The sequence below is a fragment of the Astatotilapia calliptera genome, chromosome 5 (assembly GCF_964374335.1).
Source record: "Astatotilapia calliptera chromosome 5, fAstCal68.1, whole genome shotgun sequence".
Lineage (NCBI taxonomy): Eukaryota > Metazoa > Chordata > Actinopteri > Cichliformes > Cichlidae > Astatotilapia > Astatotilapia calliptera.
The window spans coordinates 15,750,518-15,769,345 of record NC_137426.1 but is presented as its reverse complement, the minus strand read 5'-3'; the positions used below and the strand labels follow the sequence as shown (position 1 = coordinate 15,769,345).

Here is an 18,828-nt window from a genome sequence, read left to right as displayed (position 1 = left end):
ATTGATGTCAGGTTTCACAGACGCCACCTCAAAAACTGTGGATTCCCATTTGTCAGCGATCTTCCTCTTTCCTCTCTCACCACGATTAGCAAGCAAGACTCTGTCACCGACTGAGAGGGGCGCACCCTTAGCCTTGCGGTCATAATTCCTCGCCTGGTGAGCCTGGGCAATACGGCTGTTCTGCCTGGCAATGCGGGCAGCCTCAGACAGGTCACGCTTCAAATGGGCGACAAATTCACAGTGGTCAACAACGGCACCATCAGGGAGAACATGCTGGAAAACAACATCAACAGGCAGACGAGGAATTCTCCCAAATACGAGAAAAAAAGGTGCGAAACCTGTTGTTTCATGTTCAGTGCAATTGTAGCAGAACGTCAACATCTGAAGCATTTGCGGCCACCTGGCTTTGGATTGAGGGGGCAAAGCCCGTATCATATTTCCCAAGGTCCTGTTGTATCGCTCGACAATACCATTCCCCATTGGGTGGTAAGGAGTGGTGTGTGATTTCTGGATGCCAGCCATGTCCAGGAGCTCCTTAATGAGTTGACTCTCAAAGTTGGCTCCTTGATCAGAGTGTATACGTCTGGGAAAGCCGTACACACAGAAAAAGTCATTCCACAGGCGGCGAGCAACCTGCTTGGCAGACTGATTCTTACAAGGGAATGCATGCGCTAATTTGGAAAAATGGTCTGTGACAACCAAAACATCAACGCACTTCTTGTCAGTCTGTTCAGCAGTCCAGAAGTCGATGCAGACTAGCTCCATCGGTTCAGTGGTACAAATGCTCTCCAGTGTGGCACGGTCATTCGGCTCTGGGGTTTTCCCAACCACACAACGAAAACAGCCTTTCACATGATTGATGATGTCACGCTCCATCCCTGTCCAAAAGAATCTCTGCCTTGCAAGAGACAGGGTGCGGACTTGGCCCTGATGACCCGCCGTATCATGGATGCCTCGGAGAACTTCAGTCTTCAGAGTGTCTGGGACAACAAACTGGTAAATCGTCACGTTCATGTTCCTGTCTTTCTTCACCTTATACAACATACCATCTTTAATCAAGAGTCTGGACCAATGTCTGAGTAATTTCATTACACCACGGGACTCGCTAGCACGTTCATGCCTGGTGGGCCTCTTGTGACGCCGGACATAAAAGAAAACTCTGCCCAAAACCTCATCTTGTTCCTGCAGGTTAGCGAGTTCACTTCTCGGCGTACAGGCTGGACGGGCAATAGTTGGGACCTGAGGGATATCAGATCCCACACCTCTCACATGGCTGATACCACCAGTGTCATGTGCAGCCAACACAGCAGAAACATCCTGTGACGAGAGAGAACCTTGAGGGTTAGCTAGGATAGTTGTAGCTCCTTCCTCAGACTGATCCACAACCAACTGGCAGTTTGCAGCACACCGAAACATATCCTGCACAGTCCCATCCACCAGACCGTGCATTTGGTTCAATAGGGCAGCATAAGGTTCAGTGACTAGCCTGTGGCCTATGCACGACTGGACAAATGGCTCTCTACTCAATGCATCCGCGACAACATTTTTGGTGCCAGGGACATACTTCAGTTCAAAACTGTATGCTGCAAGCTTTGAAACCCATCGTTGCTCACATGCATCTAACCTAGGCTTGGTTAAGATGTATGTCAGCGGGTTATTGTCCGTCCACACTGTGAAGTGGCTCCCTTTCAGCCAATGGCTAAACTTGTCACAGACTGCCCATTTCAGAGCAAGAAATTCCAAACGATGCGCTGGATAGTTTAGCTGAGAGTGTGACAGGGTCTTACTGGCGAATGCCACTGGTCTGGCGATGCTACCATCAGGGGGCAACTGTGAGAGGACGGCTCCAAGGCCGTCAAAGGAAGCATCAACTGCAAGGAGAAAGGGCGCAGTAAAATCTGGATGGGCTAATGTGACACTATGCACAACTTCATGTTTTAGGGCCTTGAATGCTTCCCTGCACTCATCAGTCCAGTCAGCCGGAGACAGCTTCACGTGGCCCCTTTTAAATTTAGGCTTACGGCCTCTACCTCTCTTGCGTAGCGCAGCTGGTTCAGCCACAAGATCAAACAGTGGCTTAGCTTTTGCAGAGCACCGCTCGATAAAATGATGGTAGTAGAGAACCATCCCCAGGAAGGATCTGATTTTCCTTGCACATGGTGTCACCCCGTCAGACTCCATCAGGTCTGCTTCCTCCACATTGTCTATAGCCTGCACTTTACTTGGGTCTGTTTTCACACCCTCACCACATATGATGTGTCCCAGGAACTTCACAGACCGCTGAAGAAAGTGGCATTTCTTTGGTGCGAGCTTCAGGTTGTTGGCAGAAAGTCGTGAGAAAACCATCTGCAGACGTTCAAGAGCCACCTGTTCGGATGGGGCATAGACCATAAGGTCATCCAGATAACACAACAAACTTGTGAAGTTCTCATCACCAAAAATGGACATCATCATCCGCATAAAAGTAGCAGGACTATTTGTCAGGCCTTGAGGCATCCTGTTATATTCATGAAGGCCAAATGGGGAGGAGAATGCCGTGTATTTTTTGTCGTCCTCGTGGAGTCTGACATTGTAAAACCCCGATGTGAGATCCATTGTAGAAAAAAAAACATTCCCACCAAGTGCTGCGAGGGCGTCTGACTGACGAGGCAATGGATGTGCATCTTTAACTGTTCTTGCATTTAACCATCTAAAGTCATTGCATATGCGCAGGTCACCATTTGGCTTAACAACTAAGACAAGGGGGGATGAGAATTCACTCTGGGACTTACGGATTATCCCTGACTCCTCCATCTCATCTAGGGCAGTGCGAAGCTTCTCGTAATGGCATGGTGGGACCCGTCTGTATGGCAGTCTGAAGGGCTTGTCATCCACCAGGCGGATTCTGTGGACAAAGTCAGCAGCCTCACCGCAGTCCATTTTGTGCCTTGAAAAGATGGACTCATACTGCTCAATGAGTCGCAGCAGCCTATCTCTCCATTCTGGGGAAACTTCACAGGACGAGAGGTCCAGGTCCTGCAGGCCCAAATCACACAAGCGCTGTGACATCTCCGCTTCTGATCTCGGTGCGGGCGACGAGTTCTGTGTGTATTGTGTACTGGATCGAATTTGAACAGGTTCAGGTAAGTCCTGCACAGAAAGACAGGGGGACACATCAGCAACCTTAGCATTTCTCCTGAGAGTGAGGGGCTTGTCGGAGGGATTCACCACTTTAACAGGGACCCAACCATCCCCAAACAAGGAAGTGACAACTCGCCCCACTAGGATCTGTGCAGGTTTGGATCGAGACTGAGTGGGTTCAATAATGACAGCACTTCCCACCGCTGAGGCATCAGGAGCAGGCAGCTTAGCCCACACTAAATGTTCAGACAAGGGCTGCAAGGTGATGCGTCTCTTAAGCTTTGCAGTGCCGAAACTTGGAGGCATTGCTCTGCCACCACAGTCATCAGAATAGGACAGCAAAGTTGCCAAATGAGGGAAAGCATCATCCTGGGTACCAACAGTCATTTTTAACTGTGAAATAAGCCACTTTATCGCATTGCTGCCCAGAATCATGTCATCAGCCTGGCCCGGAACCACCAGAACAGGAATCACCACCTTAAAGCCATATATTGACACTGTAAGATCATACATAGCAGAAGGCGTAACGAGGTGACCCCCACAACCAACAATGACAACGTCTTCAGCTGAACGTCTCTCAATATCAGGTATCGATTGTGAAAGTTTCTCATCAACTGTCTCACTTATGGTGCACGCCATAGAGCCACTGTCCACTAATGCTTTAAGAACTTGTCCACCACTAGTAGTCACTGCAGAGTAGAATAAACTATCAGTGTTTGAGAGCCTATGCAAGCCCTGTGCAATCAGTGTTTTATTTGGCGGGACAATGCCACTGTAAGTAGAATACAAAGTGTCATAATCATTAATATCAGTCACATCCAAGATGGGAGGCTTACTTGCTGGATCTGCGCTGTCCTCCCCTCCACGCAGATCGTTCAGTTTCCCTGATGACCACTGGAAGGAGTACACTTGCCCTCTGGGCAGTTACGTCTCGAATGACCAGGTAGGTGACACATGAAGCACAATCTGTTTTCCCGACAGTGCGTGAGTGTGGAGTGGGAGCTATCTCTGCAGATGGAACATGGTGTGTCATCTAAGCCCGGTATTCTCGGCAGTCGGGCACTCTGTCGCCTGGCATTAGCTCGAGCATAGCCTGGGCCTTGAAGCAGCACCTTCTCTAGCATGCTGATCAACCTCTCAATAGCAGAGCCATCCTGACTCACAGCTGGCCTCTGCTCATGGTCAGCCAAACAAGGAGTACCATTTGTGCTAACCTCTGCCTCATTCACATAGACACAGTTACCCGTCTGTGGAGGAGACTGGAACCCCTTACCCAGGTGATACTCATCCAGTACCTCCTGAACTTCACGAGCTGACCATTTATCACATGTTTTGGTTCTAAAAATAAGAGCCAAGTCTCTGCAGGGGCAGTGTCTGATGAACATGCGTGCAACCTCCACACCAGAGTTCTCAAAAGATTTCCCCTGCTCCTTAAGACAGTTGCCAACAACATCAGCAGCCTTGTTCAGCCTCAGCCAGTACTCATATGGATCCTCTCGGTCCTTCGGCAGGGTGGAATAAAAGTCAGCCAGGGGCACAGACGAGCACTGGGTGGAACTAAAATGTTTGTGCAGAAGTCTGTAGATAGCTTGTGGATTATGCTGGACATCAATTCCACCATTCCTCACACCAAATTTCACAACATCTTTTGCCCTGCCTCTCAGATGCATCAAAATCTCCTCAGCTTGGTTTTCTGGAAGAATGGCACTCTTCTTTATGTAACTCTGCATGGCTTCCTGCCACTCATCAACAGACAATGAGTCCGAACTCTCCCCCCGAAACACAGGTGGGTCTTTAACCTGTCGTGGAGCCACCAGCTGGACTTGAGAGAGATCTAGTGAGCGGCTGGAGGGGAGATCTGTTGTTTCATGCGCCACCTCAGGACATGTATATGTAGCAGATGCAGGGCTCGAAGTGTGTGGCGTAGTCAGGTGTGACAGATTGCTATCAGCCAGGCGTTGCCCAATTTGCTGCACAATGTCGCTCATTTGGTCGACTAGACTCACATCAGTTATTGGGGGGTCTGAGGTAGATGACTTAGTGCACTGTACTGACTGCGACTCAGCCACCAGCTCACAAGAACTATCTGCTGCTCTATGCCCCACCCGACAGTCACCCAGTGAAAAAGGAACAGTTGTGAACCCTCTGCCCCTACCCACAACAAGGGGAGTCACATTTGGGGTGTCATCAGAGTCACTTAGATCCATATCTAGCAGAATATTAATAGAGCTAAGGTGGACTTAATACAATATGGCAATATACAAAGCCAATATAAAAGTATGTCCAACAGTCCCCAAAGTTTGATTCCGTTACCCAACAGACTAAACAATAAGGAAGCTGATGCTCCACGATGATGCTGCGACGAGAGGACACCAGCCCGATTCAGCAGCGTCACGAACGAGTCACGGCACCACTGTGACCTCTGTGTAGTGTCTTCTCTGGTCTGCATTCACAACAAAAAGGCAATGGTTAGAATGCTCTCTTTTTAATGTCGTGGGCAATCAGCACAAAATCTCGCAGGAATCCTCCATTATTCTGAGGATTACATTTCCACTTGCAGTGTGATCGTATAGTGGTAAATTTATACAACCAAAATAGAAAAACTTCAACACCATTAACATTGCATGTTAAATTTCCCAAATGAAAGGAATATAGAAATATATTTTAAAGCTGTACATGAAACAATGTAAATTCTCTAAACAGTGTGGCACAGTCACATACCTGCATTCACAACAAAAAGGCAATGGTTAGAATGCTCTCTTTTTAATGTCGTGGGCAATCAGCACAAAATCTAAACGGCAAAGCAACAACAGAGTTAGCTAACTATGCTCCCATTTTGTTTCCTCTCCTCCCAATAAAGAAATCTCACATAAACGTGCACTCAGTTCAACATAAAGACTGGAGAAATGACCCGCAACAAATGATATATAAACAACAAAAATAATCGGGTCAGACTGTATTACTTTAACAGCCTGCGATATGATTTTTCCTCCCCACGACATTTGCGCATTCCTTACCTCGCAGGAATCCTCCATTATTCTGAGGATTACCCAGAATCCCTTGCCCTTTGTGAATATTGCAGGGTCACTTTTTCGACAGTAGGTGGCGCCAATGTCCCATTTAGCGGGATTTAACTTCAACTCTATTTAACTATGTTACACATACATAATGGTAAATGGTAAATGGCCTGTATTTGTATAGCGCTTTTACATACCTATTCTTCCCTGGTTGCTTTGGTTGTGTATTAAGGATTGTTGACTTGTTGATGCTTTTGACCTAATGGAGCAAAATGCTGCTATTTCATTCAATCACTTCATTCAGCAATGAAATACTTAAAAACTGCCAGTGTGCCATAATGAAACTATGCCCACTGTAGATGACGCATGTTGGCTTATGAGTGGGGAATTTTTACTCCACCCACTCGTCTCCATCTTTTCCTTTCTTTTGTGAGTGTTTGTCAACGATAGCCTTGCCTTTCACTGCAGGTCATGAAGTCTCCTTTTGATTGTTGTAATTTTTCCCATGTTTTTACAATCATCATCATTCTTTTTTTCTTGCATTATCCATTTTTCTAATATTGACAAGCCATTTGACCTCAATCCAAAAGACAACCCTTAAAACTCAATCAAGTGTCACTGTATTAATTTAGATACTACTGTTGGTGCACTTCCCTCTCGCTGTTTACAATATGCACACTATGTACCTAGGTAGTGTATAAATATCAACTGGGTAATCTTGTTTCATGGAAAGTTGTGCACTTGTTCAAGTTGTGCAAGTGGGGCTTGTTGGAACTTAGGTGGTAAAAGAGGTCTTATATCAATCTGAAGGTTGGAAAATTGATTCCCAATGCCTCCATTCTGTATGTCAAAACATCCTTGGGCAATATTCTGAACTCAGAGTTTTCTCTGATGTGTCCATCATCAAAGATAAGGTCTTGAATAATCAGGCTACATCTTCTAAGACAGCCTCTCTAGTTTTAAGATAAACTTAAACCTTTTCTTTTTGATAAAGCATAGATTTGGGCTGGATCAGGTAACTCTGAACCCTAGCGTAGTTACATTGCCATTTTAAACTTGAATTTTTGACCATTAGAGATATAGGTACTTGTACCTTGCACTTATGGAAACAAAATACTTAGTAGTAGTACATTATTTGGGACACTGCATATGTTTTAAGGGCTTCATATCCCACTCTGGTCATTCTGACAGTACTGTGCAAAAGTCTTGAATCACTCCTCTTTCTTAATATTTTGCTTTCAGTGAGCCACATTTTCTTGTACTATTTAAAGTGGTTCTTTAAACAGTAATTGTTCTCTGGGTGAAGATCTCTCAAAGTGGTTTTTTGAAGATTGACTGCTTTTTTACTCATTTTCTGTCTAGTCATTGTACCTGGCCATTTTTTTTGTTTAACTCAAATAACATTATGTTATAAATCATTCAAGCACAAAAAGGCACCAAACTCAAAGGATGAGCCAGTGTTGTGTCTGCACATAGCAGATCACTTACAGAAAAGGGGTTACTAACAGGCTGTTGCTAGCAGTGTGCCACTGTCAAGGTTTGGCAGTGTGGCAGCCAGGATTTGGACCCAAATGCTGGAATCAGAAGACAAGATATGAACTCAAAGGCAGCTTTAATGCTTAACTCAAAAATACACAAAACTACAGACTGTAGCTGACAACGTGTAGCTGGCAAACAATCCAAAAACTAGGAATTTCCGGAAAATGTGGAACAAGGAAACACACTGCCAAGAGAGAGGACATAACAAAGAACAGAGGGGAAACTCAGAAAATAAATACTTACAAAATGATGAGGGGGGAGGAAACAGGTGGGAACATTAGCTGTCTGAAACTAACATGATGACTCAAAAGGAGGTCAAACTGAACACAAAGCAAAGTACAAGACACAAAATATTGCCAACATAACATGGAATTAGCCTAACACAGAGACAGATGGTGCACTCCAATAGTCCATTTTGCTTAGGATGTTCCTAATTTAGAGAGGTGACCTTAAAGTATCTGCGTGATGGTCATAATAAGAGCTGCGTCAGTTCTCCAAATACTGAGCAAAGGAGCTTCAATACTTCCTCTATTGCTTCCTTTAATATCTGGGTAAACTGGACCGGATAAAAGGGGAGGAGAAAATGCCATCCCATAATTCATAGCAACAGAACATCTGACCATCATTGAAAACAATCGACATAATAAACAAAGCGGTGCAAATGTTAGTAAATCAGGCCCTAAATATTCCTTTTTCTTTAACATTTCAGCCTGTGTAATGATGGATATTTTCACAGGCTGCCCTGTGTAAAAGCACATTTTGCAGATTGTCTTCAGCACAATGTGGTTTCAACATAAAACAAATGACCCAAACATTAATCATGAACTAGAAGAGGACTAGATGTGAAATGAATGACCCAGAATCTAAACAGAAAGAACCCAACCAGAAAATGCTGATATAACAAAAATGCAAAACAACACAGAATGATACTCAAAACCTAAAGGAGTCGTGAAACCACAAAAGTCAAGACCCGGAATTGTTGAATCTATCGAACAATTCAAACCATAACAAAGTCAGAAAGGCATATAGTACACAGTGTGTTTTTAAAAAAACATTGGAGCACAAAGGATGACGTGACAGGTCTAGAAAAATATCTACAATAGATTAACGATATGTGAAAGTCATGTCGGCATAAAATCATTATCTGTCGTGGACTGGCCTCTGTAGAGCCCAGACGTCAATACTCCTGAAGACACCTCACAGAAGTTACCCAAAGGTTTGCCTGATAGCATTCAAGCTATGTTGAAGAATAAGGTTGCCACACCAGATATTGACTTTCAAGCTTGCTAGAATTGCACAAACTGTTTTTTCATTGCATCCTTTATTGTATTTCCATTTGTGCGTGCACCAGTTTCAATAAATAACTTCATTTTCCATTTTCCTAGCAAATAATATTTAAATAATTAAGGGTGACTCCAGACTTGTGCACAGTACTGTATAAAAAGAGAGAAAAAAATCCAGTGCACTCTTGATTACACAAACATTGATCTGACATCTTTATGCATCATTAGTCATCAGTATACGTTACTGAGAGTTGGTTGAGCTAATGTAAATACTGAGACATCTTGCTGTGGTGGTGTCTGAGCACATGAGGGTCACTGCAGCAAAGGATAATAAACCAGTGTGCTGGTACAGCTGTCCTGTGGTTTCCGTGCACTCGAGCAGGCATAAACCAGCAGTCACTCTCTTGCTCCTAACCTGAAGCATGTGCGGGGTGGTGGAAGGGTCAGAAATCTCATGCAGAACTTAATGTGACTAACACAAGGTTTGTGCCAACCAAAACAAACACTGTCTGATGTGTTTTTCACTTAAATGCCTGGAATGTGTGCATTGGGGGGGGGGTATTTTTTCACTGCTGTAAGATTTTTTTTTAAATTTACAAAAAATACAATATGCAGATCTACCTTGTCAAAAAGTGAGTAATTTTAAAGTGACACAGAAAGATCAGTTGCTGTGGATTGTGAAATATGCATACATGACTGAATGGATAGTTTATTAAACGACTTAATAATTCCTTTTAAGTTTTCTATATGAAAAAGCAGGTCTACACAGACAAGCAAAACTGTTTTTGTGTTTTGTGTTTTTCTGAACGTGAGCAAAAGCTGAGCACTAACACATATATGACATCACTGTTTAACAATGCAAAACTGCCTGATACACAGGCCAGCACTGATAAAAGAAAATAGTAAACTTGGAGGCATATGATTCCATTAGATTAGACAATTTGGAACAGTTCTCAACATCCCTATACACACATACGGTAACACGAATAGCCCACTGATTACAGATACTTGACACATATTTGCTTTTTTGTTTTGTTATTTAGAAATGAGTAATTCTATTAACTAATCCATAATCACAAAGTACAGAGAGAGCATGTACAGTAAGTAGCAAACAACCAATAGAATTTATTAGTCGATTAATCAATTTTCTTCAGATGCAAAAATCCCTTTGCTTATTGAATTGTGTTGTTCAAGGCAGGAGATGTTAGTGTGGAGCACTGTAACAGTGATGTGTGCTGTCGCTCTGTTAGCTCTATGTGCAAACTGAAGTGGGTCAAACTTGGGTGGGAAGCAGAATATAATGTTGCATATAACCAAAACATTCCAAAGCATTCATTATAATAGGGGTCAGAGCAAAGGGTCAGTAGATGTTGAGGCTCTCGGTTGTTGGTCTTTGTGGGTAGAGGGACGATTGTGGCCGGCTTCAGCCATAGTGGCATGAATGCCTGAGACAGTGATGATGGTGATGAAGATCTTAGTGAAGACCAAGGGCAACTGGTCGGCACACTCTCTGAGGACCCTCCCTGTCACGCCATTTGATTGAGTTGCTTTCCTGGGGTTCACTGTTCTGAGTGTACAACTCACCTAGTGCTTCCGCCCCATGACACTTGAGCTGCAGCTTCCTTGGGTCTTTCCAACTCAGTGCCTCAAATATCTTTGGATTGTGGGAAGCCAGAGCCCCCAGACAAAACCCATGCAGGCCGAGGGAGGTCAGACTCCACACTGACAGGACCCAGCTGGTTGGTGGTTTTGAACTGCTAGTTGGTTGGTTGAAAAGTGCTAACCATCACACCACATTGCACTGGAATTTAGCCACAAGTAATCACATTAATTGCAGTTGTGCTTTGCCTGCTATGATCTGTTAAAACATGTATCAAATGTATTTTTTTCTCAGTATGGTTACAAAATCCTTGTCATTGATTTACCATTGTGGATTCACTTCACCAAATGACTATTCCTTGTTTAATTCTGACCCTAATGAAAAGTGCTGCGGTTATCTGCTACTGTAATTGTTTCCAAGGAATCTGTCTGAATGTGCAAGGTAAAGGAAGGACATGAACATTCACAGTATGACTTCAATAATTAAACTGATATAATTGTTGTTCTCTAGCAGAGCTAGCAACAGAGTTTAACAAAAGGTAGCTGTGTGAAGGAAAATAATAATCACTTTGTTTTAGAGCCAACTTTTTCGAAAACTACTCCAGCATGTGGACACAATTTAGAGCAGCAGGGATAAAAGCCAACAGCCCAGAGAATCCATATAATAAGAGTAGACTGAATACAGCCCCTGGCATTATTCTTTGAGGATCGCGCAGAACTCGCAGCTTGTGCAGCTGAGCTCAATCAATGGAAAGTCAGTGACATGCATTCAAGTGGAGGGTTTGCATGCAAGCTGCAACCTTTTGATGCTGTTCCTTTTGATTAAGTGTACCTTTTCTACAAGCTCTTACTTCTTTGATATAATTTATAAGTACAATGATTTCTTAAACAGGTAAAGGAAGGGGGGATTTCAAATGTCTGGATGGTTTACAGAATATTGTAATTAACAGTTTCCTGTGCTGGCTTGCTTTAGTGGAGGATGCAGCCCAGATCACGTCTGTTTGTTTATTCCAGCACAGTTGGATATTGTGCCCACCCCGAGTAAATTCCTTTTAAGTTTGCACCTAGTCAACACAGAGTTCGAGGGAGACTGACAGGAAAACCGCTTTATGTGACAGGGTCATGTTTACTTCAGTATTCAAAGCCTTAATTGAAACAACAATTTGAAGAAACTGTTGTTATACATACAGGAAGTGCAGAATTATTAGGCAAATGAGTATTTTGTCCACATCATCCTCTTCATGCATGTTGTCTTACTCCAAGCTGTATAGGCTCGAAAGCCTACTACCAATTAAACATATTAGGTGATGTGCATCTCTGTAATGAGAAGGGGTGTGGTCTAATGACATCAACACCCTATATCAGGTGTGCATAATTATTAGGCAACGTCCTTTCCTTTGGCAAAATGGGTCAAAAGAAGGACTTGACAGGCTCAGAAAAGTCAAAAATAGTGAGATATCTTGCAGAGGGATGCAGCAGTCTCAAAATTGCAAAGCTTCTGAAGCTTGATCATCGAACAATCAAGCGTTTCATTCAAAATAGTCAACAGAGTCGCAAGAAGCGTGTGGAAAAACCAAGGTGCAAAATAACTGCCCATGAACTGAGAAAAGTCAAGCGTGCAGCTGCCAAGATGCCACTTGCCACCAGTTTGGCCATATTTCAGAGCTGCAACATCACTGGAGTGCCCAAAAGCACAAGGTGTGCAATACTCAGAGACATGGCCAAGGTAAGAAAGGCTGAAAGACGACCACCACTGAACAAGACACACAAGCTGAAACGTCAAGACTGGGCCAAGAAATATCTCAAGACTGGTTTTTTTAAGGTTTTATGGACTCATGAAATGAGAGTGAGTCTTGATGGGCCAGATGGATGGGCCCGTGGCTGGATTGGTAAAGGGCAGAGAGCTCCAGTCCGACTCAGACGCCAGCAAGGTGGAGGTGGAGTACTGGTTTGGGCTGGTATCATCAAAGATGAGCTTGTGGGGCCTTTTCGGGTTGAGGATGGAGTCAAGCTCAACTCCCAGTCCCACTGCCAGTTTCTGGAAGACACCTTCTTCAAGCAGTGGTACAGGAAGAAGTCTGCATCCTTCAAGAAAAACATGATTTCCATGCAGGACAATGCTCCATCACACGCGTCCAAGTACTCCACAGCGTGGCTGGCAAGAAAGGGTATAAAAGAAGAAAAACTAATGACATGGCCACCTTGTTCACCTGATCTGAACCCCATTGAGAACCTGTGGTCCATCATCAAATGTGAGATTTACAAGGAGGGAAAACAGTACACCTCTCTGAACAGTGTCTGGGAGGCTGTGGTTGCTGCTGCACGCAATGTTGATGGTGAACAGATCAAAACACTGACAGAATCCATGGATGGCAGGCTTTTGAGTGTCCTTGCAAAGAAAGGTGGCTATATTGGTCGCTGATTTGTTTTTGTTTTGTTTTTAAATGTCAGAAATGTATATTTGTGAATGTGGAGATGTTATATTGGTTTCACTGGTAAAAATAAATAATTGAAATGGGTATATATTTGTTTTTTGTTAAGTTGCCTAATAATTATGCACAGTAATAGTCACCTGCACACTCAGATATCCCCCTAAAATAGCTAAAACTAAAAACTACTTCCAAAAACATTCAGCTTTGATATTAATGAGTTTTTTGGGTTCATTGAGAACATGGTTGTTGTTCAATAATAAAATTATTCCTCAAAAATACAACTTGCCTAATAATTCTGCACTCCCTGTATGATGGCGAAAGCTATTCACAGATATTTGCCACTGATCTTTAGCTATCTTCTTCTTGACTTGTTTTATTGTGTACTGAATTCATACTTTGCTTTTCTTGCTACAGTATTAGATAAGATCAAATCACAAGACTACTCTTTCAGTCCTGTTTCACTCTTTTTGTGTGTGTGTGTGTGTGTGTTATAGTTGCTTTTGGCTATAGAACCAGGCACCACAAGTCCTTGGTTATGTTCAGGAAAAATTCTTGGTTTGATTACAGTTTTTCTCATTCAGTTTGGTGCAGTTCTCACAGCAGAAAAAGTCATTCTCAGCCTTCTCAATGTAGTTCTCAAAACAGTTAATTGGCAATAAAGTATCTGAATTTTTGTGCCCCAGCCTCCCTCCCCTTTTAAATTCTTTCACTTCTTTCACTTTTTCACTTCCATATAGTACATGGGGATCTGCCAGGCCCTGGAGATGCCACCAGTCCCCTTGGAGGCCTTCCCCAAACTGCAGCTCAATTTATGTTTAAGCCATTCATCTACTAAACTGCTGTCAAACCTAAAATGAGGATGTGGGCCCAGAGTAATTTTCTTTCCAGAAACCAACAAGGAATGAGAAGGATTTTATTGAAATGGTATGGTGCTGAAATGCAGAAAAGCAAAACAATACTTATTAAACTATATGGATCAGAAAAGAAAGAAAATATATACAATATGAGAACACCAGCTACTGTATAGTCCATGCTACATACATTCAGCAAACATTTTATTAGGTATGCCTGTTCCACTGGTCATTGACGTAATCCCAATATCTAATCAGCCTTTCACATCACCAGGAACTCAAAGCATTTCTGCATGTAAACATGGTCAAGACAGCCTGCTGAAGTTAAAACTGAGCATCAGAATAAGGAAAAAATGGTTGTTGGTGTCGGAGGGCTGGTGTGAGTATTTGATGTACTGGGATTTTCCCGCAAAACCATTTAAAGGTTTACAGGGAAAGTTTTTAAATAAGAAAATATGCAGTAAGCAGCAATTCTCTGGATGAAAATGCCTTGTTGATATCACAGGGGAAGGGCCAGATTTCTTCAAGCTGATAGGAAGGCAACAATGACTCAAAAAAACACTTGTTACAAAAAAGCTGTGTAGAAGAGCGTCTCTGAAAACACAATACATCTGACCTTTAAGCAGATGGGCTACAGCAACAGAAGAGACTCACCAAAATTAGACAACAGAAGATTGAGAAACACTGTATGGCAATGGCGACCATAGTCACTTAATCTCAGTGCAGTGGAGCACCTTGGGATGTTCTTGAAAGGGAAATTTGGATGAGCAGCTGTGACACAAGACTGAAATTATGTATCTCTTTTTTTTAAATAGAAAAAGAAAACCTCTAACAGTGTGTTACTGTATTTGCTGTTTCACTCTTTCAAAAGTAATTAGATTACCATGCATATCAGGACTGATGCCAAAGGAAACCTACATATCTCAGAGGCTTTGAGTAAATGGCAGTATTTGACAACTTGTGGAAATAGTTTGGGCTCCATTAATTCAATATTTATTACAAAGTATCTCTTTGTAAATATAATATAGTATTATAAATGAACAGTGCCATTTATAATACTATATATACTGTAATTTTTAAAACAATTATTTTTCACTACACAAATTAATAACATGAATACAAGTCATCACATCACTTGTGATGTTTTATTTTATTGTATTTTACTACCAATGTTTTTTATTAACAGTAAAACAGTTCAGTTTATACTGTATTATTGACAGTGTTTACCAAATTGTTTGCTTAGTGCATGAGAAGGGTGAGTCTGCAGACATTCAGAATACATGACACACTTTAGTGCACCCGAACTTAACCTTACATCAAATTATTCCCAACAATTATGCTGCATTTACTGATTAAAACATGTATGAACTTTAAATTATTTACATAAAGCACGTGTGTCATGTAGTAGCAGTGTTGTGTTGTGTAATAGCCAGCTTTCTCACAGAGAAAATAAAACTAATTTTACCACAGACTACAAACATCAGATTTTGTTCCCATTGGGTTTTTTTCCAGTCAGCAAATGTATTATTTTGGTGTACTGGAAAAAGTGGTAGAAATGATGACTGGCGATGTTTTTAATAACTACCATCTACTGAGGGAAAACTCTGATTGGTGTACTTCACTCAACTATGTTCATCAGATTTTTGCTTATTGTAGGTTTTAGTTTTGAGTAGATGGGATTTTAAACAACAATGCAAGAAAACTTTAACAAACAACTGGATTTCTTCAAGCAAAAGTGTACATTTTCCCATTGAGCCCACACATATTATAACCACTCCAGATTGCAGTTCAGAGACAGTAATGGCACTTACTAGCAGCAACAGTAAATTTACCAAGCTACATTTTTTAACCTTGAAAAGGAAGGAAGGGATATGTTGAATGGAAGAAATCAAGGAAAGATTTCTACCTGTTATAAGCAAGGACAAGGAATTCATTTTGAGGAAAGAAAGGCAAGCACACATCACAAAAGGAGACTAGTTCATCATTCTACTCTTATTCAATATGCTGTTGTTTTCTAGGGCATAATACAGTGTTACTGTATCACCAGATAAATTTATCATTGCCAGGCAAAAAAATAAGAATAAATTAAATAAATCACATTTTTTGGGGGTATAAAGGATTTGTCAACATGTCTTTATTTCCTGTATAGCGAGTGTACTGGTATTCCTCAGAGTGCTTGTCTTCCTATAAGACCAAGAAAAAATAGCAGAGGTCAGGCATAAAAGCATGATGAGAAGCACAAAGGACCCATCAATGGTCTGACTCATAACACAAATACGTCCTATCTGGTGAACTAATGGGGCTGGTTTAAATTTTTCTTCTCATTTTCAGCATGATCAAAGTTTTTCTGTGAGTTTTGATTGTTTTCTCAAATAGTTTCAATACCTGATAAAACATTGCTCCAATGGTGGTATTTACTGGTAATTTGCCGTTTTAAAAACACAAGAAGTTACACTAGATTTAATTTTGCTAAACAATATTTTAACACAGAACATGTTTTGGCTGTTTTGTTATACATCCTTCCAGCTTCTGGAGGTAAAGAAAAACTGAAGGAACCTCAGGCTGGAGCTGGCAGATATTTCAAAGCAGCAACTTTAGAGTGTTCACCAGCTGTGAACTCATAATGAGCAAGCTTTCTTCCCTCCAGATTCTTATTTTGTCATTACGAGGTGAAAATTGGGAAAAAATGTGAGATACAGCCTCAAAAGCCCTCATTTTCCTACACCCTCATTAGTGAGTATGGATGTCATTATGATCAGAGAAATAAAAAAACAATACAGGAACGGTGGAAAACACAAAATATGTATATTGTCAACTGTGCTGTGGTGTAACACCATTGTATAGATGCACATATGGACATCCGCAAAACCTTCAGTTAGTTTGATGAAAGAGATTTATAAACTGAGCAACTTGTGAACTCGAAAAGAGACAGTGCTGCACATGTGCACCCTACGAAACAGTTTTCTGGAAACAGGAGAAGCCGCCAACAACTGAAGAAGAACTAATATACTTTACTTTTCATGTATCTGCCTATCTTTGTAAGTAAATCCACCTGAGAATTAGCTGATAAAACCAGCTGTACCGACAACAGAACCTCTATTCTTTTTCTTTCAGTGCTTCCCAGTGCTGAACCTCTGTCTATTTTTGCCTTGCAATAGGATATTATGAGAGGGTTTACTCCGAATAACACCATAACTGAAATGGAAACAGTGAGGCAACACAATGTAAAATTAATCACTGCGATCTGTCACGTAATGTGATGACAGCACATGTAGCATAGCAGAGGAAAAGTGCCTATTGTTAGAACATGTTTTCAAGATCTTAAGAACTGATTTCCCCCTAAAAATTTCTCTCTCTCATATTCAGCACTTAAACATTTCCCATGTATGACAAAATGACATGATATGTGTGTGCTTGTTCTAAAAGCATGCAGTTTATTTGTTTATTTATTGCTGATCCATCACTTTAAACAGATTTTTTGCATGTATATATGTAAAATTATTATAAAACTCTCAATATGTAGTTATAAAGCAGTTGACTTAGCACCAGACCAGTAAGAATGTATATGACATGAAGCACTATTTAACATGCGAAAACCTAGCAATGACTAGTCATTATAGTTCTTTTTTATTTGTTTTTTTAAAACTGCCCCATCATTTTTTTTTTCTGTTAGAGGTAGAAATAAAATTTGCCCAGGAAACTGTCAAGATTTGTGAATGTACATGATTTTTTTTTTAAGGTTCAAGGTTCAAGGTTCTTTATTTGTCACATGCATAGTTATACAAGTATAACACACAGTGAAATGTAGCTAAATCACATATTTAACCATCATTAAAGTTAAACTTGGTTTTGATAGAAAAGCAGGAATTCATTAATTAGAAAGTCTTTACAATGTGCAGAAATGCTGTATTCAAATGATTATTCTAATGATCTTTGTTGCTCTGTGGTCTGATGTACTTGTTAGTGATTTTCTGCTCTCAAATCTCATTAAACAAAATCCAATAGGAAAGTTTTGATTTAGTCAGAGAACTTTATTGATGCTCCTACAGTAGCAACAATCTTTTCTTGTTTATTTGAGAAATATTCAAAAACAAAGTAAAAAAAAACAACTTAATGAGTTTTACCTGCACATTTGGCTTTACATTGCTTAGGTTTTCTAGTGATTGCAGGTAAATTAGATTTGTTTCTCAACTAGATCTTTTAAATAGACTACCCACTGGTTTTTGCTTGTGATCAGGTTCAATTTTTATCTTCAGACATCACAAGTCTATTTACCAGCTACAGAGGTTGAGCTCCTTTCCAAAGGAGTTTGCCTTCCATTCCTTGTTGTGCTGAATCGTCCACCTAGCAGTGGTATCAGATAATTTATTACAGTTTCTGCTGTTGCCCTCCACATTATCCTCTACAGTGTTCTTCGTGTTCATCGCTTCGTCATCGTTATGTGCTTTGTTGCTAGTAAAACAAATAATTGAGGCTGGGCATGCATTAGTTACTTTGTTGCATGCATAAGTATGATACTTGTTCATTCATGTAAAACTATGTTACAACTTTGACTTTATTGTTCTCTGTCAAATATTACTGTTTATTTAAATTAATTCCTTTTGTCTTTTTCCAAAAAAGCCTGACAGTGGGCCCTGCGACAGCTTGGCAACCTGTCCAGGGTGGACCATGCCTCTCGTCCTGTGGCAACTGGGGTGAGCTCCATCCCCCCGGTGACTCTGAATTTAGAAAATTGATGGATGGATTATCTCACAGTGGCCGACTGCCACAAACCAGATATGTGAATAAAAATAAACCTATGTGTGTATTTTAAAAGATAAAAATATTTATGAACAACCATTTGTTTCCTCCTCTGTTTGTGTCTGTGCTTGTTTACTTTCACGTATGTGAAAACTCAATTAACAGTTCCTATTTTGAGATTAATTGGTCGAGCTTATTACATTTGCTGCACACTATGCTCCTCATTAAAGGCCTTCATCATATCATT

The 18,828-nt window shown here is 41.2% G+C and overlaps 1 long non-coding RNA gene across 1 annotated transcript in view; it reads left to right on the top strand.

Annotated features, from left to right (window-relative positions):
- LOC145428878 (uncharacterized) overlaps positions 1-18,828 on the top strand; it is a 24,901-nt gene extending 6,073 nt beyond the window's left edge. The window contains exon 3 of the long non-coding RNA XR_013909210.1: positions 18,462-18,828. This is a non-coding gene — a long non-coding RNA (uncharacterized LOC145428878). The remainder of the gene's footprint in view (positions 1-18,461) is intronic.